Source organism: Belonocnema kinseyi, chromosome 5 (assembly GCF_010883055.1).
Source record: "Belonocnema kinseyi isolate 2016_QV_RU_SX_M_011 chromosome 5, B_treatae_v1, whole genome shotgun sequence".
In the NCBI taxonomy this organism is placed as follows: Eukaryota; Metazoa; Arthropoda; class Insecta; order Hymenoptera; family Cynipidae; genus Belonocnema; species Belonocnema kinseyi.
The window spans coordinates 52,058,750-52,066,786 of NC_046661.1; the positions used below are offsets into that span (position 1 = coordinate 52,058,750).

At 33.9% G+C, this 8,037-nt stretch overlaps 1 protein-coding gene across 3 annotated transcripts in view; it reads left to right on the plus strand.

Annotated features, from left to right (window-relative positions):
- The window catches only part of LOC117173241 (protein DENND6A), a 32,694-nt gene that overhangs the window by 23,243 nt on the left and 1,414 nt on the right, over window positions 1-8,037 (plus strand). The window lies entirely within an intron of this gene.

Genomic DNA, 8,037 nt, shown 5'->3' on the forward strand with positions numbered 1-8,037 from the left:
TGCGAATTGCCGAAGCTGAATACACGGCTCAGTGTTGGTCCAATTTTGGCAGCCAAAGGTCGGCTAAATTTATTGGACCAATATCGGCATTTTAACCGGCCCAGTGTTGAGTCAGTGCTTGCAGCCTATATTGGCTATTTATATTTGCCGATCTTCCACCGATGCTTGGCCCAGTATCGGCACTTTATTGCGCCAAGTATCACTTTTAGTACGGGGAACCCTGTTTTACGAGGATCACCCAAAGTCTGGCCCAGTGATGGCACATTACTGGGCCAAGTGTCACTTTTACCTAGGCAAACCATGTTTTATTTAAATCGGCCCAATGTTGAGCCAGTGCTGGCAGCCTATATTGGCTATTTATATTTGCCGATTCTCCACCGATGCTTGACTCAGAATCGGCACTTTATTTCGCCAAGTCTTAGTTTTGGTTCTTTAACTTTTATGAATTGCAGCTTATGAGGATGACTTTTTCACAGAGTTTCAGCTTGTCGGTTTAGCGAAGTGATTAGCACGTCCGACTGCTAAGCAATAGATTTAGGTATATAGATGTAGGTTCGATACCCCGTAGCGTTAGAAATTTTATTTGTAATATAATGTTCAAAATGAAATATATGTATTCAATCTAAACAGGACCATTAATATTTATATTCAAAGTACTCGCAATCAATTAATATTTATTTTTTAAATATGTTTTTTGTCATATCCTCAGACCGTAACAAGTGTTGGACCGACAATGGCAGCCAAACCCTGGCTGCCAAGTCAAGGCCATAGTTATCAATCCGGCAATGGCGCGACGATGGCTGCCAGGTTTGGTCCAATACTGGTACCCAGTGTTGGGCCGACAATGGCAGCCAAAACTTGGCTGCCAAGTGCAGGCCATAGTTATCATTCCGTCATTGGCGCGATAATGGCAGCCGAGCTTCGGCAATATTTTTGCCGACTATGGGCCAATGTTGGGCCGTATGTGACTTCGCACTTGGGTATATATATATATTTTTTTTTTTTTTTTGAAAATACATTTATATATTTGAAAACCTTCGAAAAAACGTCATTTTTTGATTTTCCATTATTTTCTATGGTTTCAAAGTTAGAAGTTTTGGTTTTTCAAGAAAATTAAAAAAGTTGTTATGATAATCTTGTAGAGCATTTAGAAAACAAACATTTCTTCTCTTGCCTTTTTTCATATCGTCCGTTATTTGGATTAAAAGGTTCATTTTCGTGTAATTTTTGGTATTTTGTAAATACTTTATCTCAGGCAATTTTTGGTTTTATGAAAAAAAGTCATCGGGATAAATTGTTTAACTTTATGAATACTATAAACAACCGTACAAAAATTTTTTGAATTTTGAAAGAAGTGGTCTCAAAAATGTTCAAAATGCGCTCACTTTTTGAATTTTATATCCAAAATAACTGGCTAAGAAACTTGACCTTCAGTTTAGGACACTAAAAGAGTGTACCAGAGGCCATCTGATAGAATGATTTTTTTCAAAAGTTATCGTGCTCACAGACATACAGACAGACCGACAGGCAGACTCATTCGTAAAAGTCTATTTTTCGGTTCAGGGGGTCTCAAAATGTGGTAATGACAAAAACTGTGGGGGGGGGGCAAATTTTACCCAAACGTAATGCCTTCTCTGATGAAAATGTAAAAATGATTTATTTGACATGAATAATTTGTTGATATTTCTGTTGTTGGTTTTAATCGTAAAAAAATAGCCAAAACTACGTATCCTATCAAAAAGTGGTTATTAACAAATTTTCAGATCTTTTTTAAATGCACCATTTTTTTCCTATCATCTTTTACCGTATTTTGCACAGTTTGGCCGAAAAATGTATTTTTTGGATTCTTCATTATTTTGTATGCTGTCAAAATTTGAATTTTTGATTTTTCAAAGCAATTCAAAAAGTTGTTATGATAATCTTGTAGGACATTCAAAAAGAAACATTTTTCTTCGCTTGACTATTTTTCATATCGAGCGATATTTGGCATAAAATGTTCATTTTTGTGTTTTTTGGAATTTTGTAAATGCTATAACTCTGGTAATTTTTAACTTTATGAAAAAAGTCATCAAGATCAATTGTTTGACCTTTTGAATGCTATGAATAACCGTACAGAGATTTTTTGAATTTAAAAAAAAATGGTCAAAAATTTTCAAAATGTGCCCATATTTTGAATTTTTACCCAAAATGGCTGGCTAACGAACTTAACATTTAGTTTAGGACAATAAACAAGTGTTGTACCAAAGGCCAATCTAATAGATTGATTTTTTTTTAAGTTATCGTGTTCATAGACAATACATTCGTAAAAACCTGTTTTTTGGATTCAGGGGGTCTAAAAACGTGGACATTTGACAAAAACTGGGGCGGGGGGCAAATTTTACACAAAACTAATACTTTCTCTGATGAGAATGTAAAAACATTTTTCAGTCAATAAAGAAAAAAATTTCCAACCAATCTGCTTAATTTTCAAGTAAATTTATAATATTAATGTTATTACTATTAATAACATTTAATATTAATCTATAATGTTACATTTTAATTCATACTAATTTGTATTAAAAAATTTAACTGAGGAGTAACTATTTAATGACTTACCTAAGCAGTTGGCAAAATTTGAGATTCGAATTGCAGGTTGCAATACAATACTTTTAACTTCTTTTTTAGAATTAATAAACTATTAAACGGCAAGCGTGGAGCTCATAAATAATATTTTTAATATGTCACTATAACAAAATACTGCCTCATTTAACTCAAAATACGGCGAAAGTGTGCGTCCCATTAAGGGAAACTCACGAAGTAGAATAAGGAGACCCCACTCCCATGCTGCCTTTATAAAATTTGAACGCATAGATTCGGATTTAGTTCGATGACATCATTCTTAGCGCCTCTTGCGAAAATGCGTTGAAATAAGTTTTCCAAATGGTATTATTTCTGATTAAAAGCGTTCCCAATTTGTAAACTTTTAGATTAAATTTTGAAAATTGGACAATTTTATTAGAAGAGTTTAGAAATTGTATCATTTCTAATTAAAAGCTTCAAAAATTGAACAGATTACACTTTTTTTTAATTGTCAAAAAATGAAATATTTTTAGGTTAGAATTTTGAAAATTCGCAATAACTTTCTTATGAAGGTTATTCTTTTAGTTATAAATTTTAATGTTTGGTTGAAAATTCAATAATTTCCTCAAAAAGATATTCATTTTAGTCGCGAATTGTTTATAGTTCTTATTTTGGTGTTGGAAAGTGAACTGGAATCTTCTTTGTATGAAAATTTAACTATTATTTTAAAGTTTTTACATTCTCATTCATGAGCGTGTAATATAATCGTCCAAAATTTCGATCTCTGCTTTTAACGGATCTTTACGTTTTGGCACGCACGGAATCCGAAAATCATAACATTTTATCGGTGTATGTCTGCCTGTGTGTCTGTATGTATGGTTACCTGAATGTGTAGCCACGCTACCTTTTGAAGGATTTGTCCAATCGAGTCATCCTTTAATGCACTTCTTAAGGTTCCAAAAATGAAGGTTAAGTTCGTTAAGCAGATATTTCTAACCAAAATTAAAAAATTTAGAGTATTTTTAAAATATTTCGAAACTATTCTCATGAAGTTTCTTATTTAGACAAAAGTTCAAAAAGTTGGATCATTTTCAAAAATATGTAGATTTGAACAAGATTTACAAATTATCTTGATAAAGTTTTTTAAGTGGACACAAAGTATCGAGTCCGAATTTCGTAATGAGAATGTAATCGTCAAAGCCGTTGGTGCTTTGAGAACCTTCTTTAAAAACAAATCTAAAAAAATGTCAGTTACAATTTATGGCTGTAGTTCCTCAGAACTTGAAACCACAGTTTTCTATTTAAGTTATAATATTTATGATATTTGAAAAAATGTAGCTAAAGTGTACGCATTAAACGCAAGAAAACGAGTGCTTATTTTGTTGTTGTTCAATTCATCTGCTTCAGGAGAAATTGCATCTTTCTTGAAAAAAATGTACCTTTTTGGTTGAAAATTCAACTATTTTTTTTACGGTTTGTCTTTTTGAATTTAAAATTCACCTGCTTTAGAAGAAATTACATCTTTTCCGAATAAAAATGCAACTGGTTGCTTGAAAATTAAAAAATTTGGTTAAAAAGTCATAATTTTTGTTGAAATTTCTGCTATTTAAATATGATATTTGGGTGTTGAAAAGTGAACTGAAATATTTTCTGGATGAAAATTCAACTATTTTTTAAATTTTGTTTACATTTAATTAAAAATCTATCTGTTTGAAGAGAAATGTCATATTTTTGGATAAAAGTGAAACTGTTTGGTTGGAAATTAAACTATTATACTATTTACTTGAAAATTTAATTATTTCGTAAAAAATTTACTTTTTTGTTTCAATGTATATGTTGGTGTTTAAAAATGAACTGAAATCTTTTCTGGATGAAAGTTCAACTTTTTAAAGAAAAGTTTATGGTTTTTTTATAGAAAGTTGATCTGTTTTGTTTTAAAAAATTCTTCTTTTTGGATCGAAACTTCAATTTTTTCGTTGAAACCTATTTTTTTGTTAAAAAATTTAATTTTAGATCTTGCGTAGTCAACTGGAATCTTTTTTGGATGAAAATACAACTTTTTTTGTAATTAAAAATTCTGCTTTAAGAGAAATTGCATCTTCTTTGATAAAAATGCAACTATTTTGTAGAAAATTCAACAATTTTGTTTAAAGGTCACCCTTTTTGGTCAAAAATTGCTTTGTTTATTTTTGTATTGAAAATTTATTTTTTTTTCATTTGCAAACTCAACTATATGGGCAAAAGTTAAAATATATTGTTAAAAATTTATTTTTTTGCTGAAGGATCAAGTTCTTGGTTGAAAATTTAAGTTTTCAGTGGAAAAATACTTTTTTTGTTTGTTTAAAATTTATTTTTTAACGTATAAATGATAATTCTTTCAAGAAATATGAATGCTAATAGGCTGGAAAAAAATTACTAAGTAAAAATTTTATTAAATTTTGGTTTTTAATTATTGTATCCAGGCTCGTAGTCAGAAATTTGTTGGGGGGGGGGGGCTCAACGTAGTTATAATTTAGATTTTTTTCACATCTATAGGAAAATTTAAGGAGTCGCGGATTTTCAGGGCGGGGGCTACGGCTGGCCACGGCCCTGATTCTATCAAAAAATAAGATTTCGAGAGAATCCTTTTACCATAATGTGTATTCGGTTTCTGAAGATTTATTCATATATTGAAACCATTTTTTATAAAAATAATGAATAATCGTTAGTAAGCTGTTGCAATTTTTCATTTGTATTGTTATTGATCGCTCTTTTTGGAATTATGCATTTAGCGAAATTTATAGAAATTGGGGAAATAGGATATATGCCATACTGGATGCTCGGTACAAAATATTAAAGAATTTTATTCAATTAGTAAACACTTGAGATTGGTTTTTCCAAAAAAGATTTTTGAAATGAATAAAAAAGTACTTTTTGATTTAAAAAAAAATCTATCTTTATAACCTCGCAACTGATGGCCCTAGCGATAGCGGTGATGACGGGTTTAGTCTGCTTATAAGTTGCTCAATTCTTGTACTACGCGCATGAGAGAAAGTGAGTTCGCTTTCGAGACGATAAGGGAGGCAAGGGATTGCGAGCGTGACGACAAGAGATTGCCAGAGACTGCGCGAAAGACGGCGAACGATTCGAAGAGAATGTAGAAGATATTGTGTCATCTCGAAATTGTATGAAATCTTAGTGAACAGTCCCTAGGTAACTAGTTACAGTCACAAGATAAATTAACTTGAACTTACCTAAAAAGTTACTTTTTTCACTTCCTTAAGTTTTAAAATTAAAATTAAAAATAACCAAGATAATAGTTCATAAAAACTCAATTTTAGACGAAACATGTACTAGCTAAAGTGCATAAAAAATACACAATATATTTCAGCAAGTGAATAATAATATATATTTGAAATAAAGTTCAAATTCAGTAAAAGACATGTCACCCAGAATATCCTGCCCATGGTTTCATATTCTGAATGGGTTATGTTTTTCCGCATTGTTAGGCTGAGTCGCCAGAATAACTTGTTTCTTTGGCTTTATTTTTATCCGCCATTAAAAATTTGTTGCAAGAAATTTGTCTAAGCGTGCTTGGTTTTGCTCTCGCTTAGTTGGTGCTATAAACAACATGAACACCGGAGCGCGTAAGCCGATATTCTGTTTCTGTTCTCCGCCTGCGCGCTCAATTTTTTAATTTCTTTTTATCCCATGCCCCATAAACCTGTCATAATAGTAGGTATAAAGGGTTTTTCAATAGGTACGCTACAAAAGTAGACCGATAGTGACAGCAAACGACGCAATTTTTTTTCTCGCTCTTTTGACATTTCTCTTCAGTAAGGTTTGCCATTTCATTATGGAAAGATATACGATCCAAAAACGAGTCGAAATTATTAAAATTTACTACCGAAATTCGGAGACAGTGGCCTCATCTTTAAGAGCGCTACGTCCAATTTATGGTCGTCATAATCGTCCTGCCAGATCAACAATTGAGCGTCTAGTGGAAAAATTTGAATTCACAGGTACAGTGCAAAATGTTCCCGTGCCAGTGAGACAAAGAAGTGCCCGTAGTGTCGAGAATATTACTGCCGCTAGCGCATCAATTGAGGAAGACCCAAATCAGTCTCTCACACGTCGTTCTCAAGCGTTGGGCTTATCTGTGACGTCGTTGTGGCGTATTATGCGAAAAGATCTTGGCCTACATCCTTACAAGATCAAATTGACACAAGAACTGAAGCCGCTTGACCACCAGAAGCAACGTATTTTTCTGAATTGGGCTGAGCAACAACTTGAAAATGATCCGGATTTTAATCGAAAAATCATCTTCAGCGATGAGGCTCATTTCTGGCTGAATGGCTTCATCAATAAGCAAAATATGCGTTATTCGTCAGGCAGCAATCCACACGAACTCCATGAGTCAAGATAATATCCCGAAAAAATTACGGTTTGGTGCGGTTTATGGGCCGGCGGCGTCATTGGGCCGTACTTCTTCCGTGATGATCAAGACCGGCACGTTACTGTGAATGGGAATTGCTACCGCTCAATGATAACCGAATATGTTTGGCCCGAATTGGATGGTATGGACTTGGACAATATGTGGTTTCAACAGGACGGCGCCACAAGCCACACAGCGAATATCACAATCGATTTATTGAAAACCAAGTTTGGTGAGCGTGTTATCTCACGAAATGGCCCAGTCAATTGGCCGCCTCAGTCGTGCGATTTGAAGCCGTTAGTTTATTTCCTGTGGGGCTACGTCAAGTCTATGGTCTATGTCAACAAGCCAGCGACGATTGATGTACTTCGTACGAATATCAAACGTGAAATTGCAGCAGTATCGGCCGAATTATGTTTGAAAACCGTCGAAAATTGGGTTCAGCGTCTGGACTTCTGCAAGCGTGCCCGTGGTCGCCATGCAAAAGAAATCGAATTCCATACATAATGGCATCGAATGTACTTTCACATGAATAAAGAATTTCATTCATATCCAAAACCGTTTTTGTTTTATTTAAAAAAAAAACTTTTGTAGCGCTCTTATTGAAAAACCCTTTAGAAAAAGCACAAAGTAACTATAATTGAAGTTGCCATTTGCAAATCTTCTCGCTGTGCAATCAGGGCTCCTGAATGAGGACTATACCTCTGCATCAAACCTGGATTTATCACAGAGGCACCTTCACCGAGGTGCAAATTAATCTGCTTAAATACCCACCTTAACTATTTTTAGTCTCCTTATAACACAACCCAGCCTTTCCCAACCAGCTTGAGTCCCTTACCCTTAAGAACAAATTCTCCTAGGACCTTGTCCTGAGTATGAGATTCTGAAATTCCAGATGTATGAGTACTCCGGCTTTTGGGGGCCACAAGTGGTTATTTCTTAACACTGTTTTCGGTGCAATATGCAATGTTCGACGGCTGGCCTTAGAAATAGCTAATCCTCGAATGCGCTGGGGGTCAGCGCGATTATCCTGCGATACCCTTGCAGGATCCACTCCTTAAACC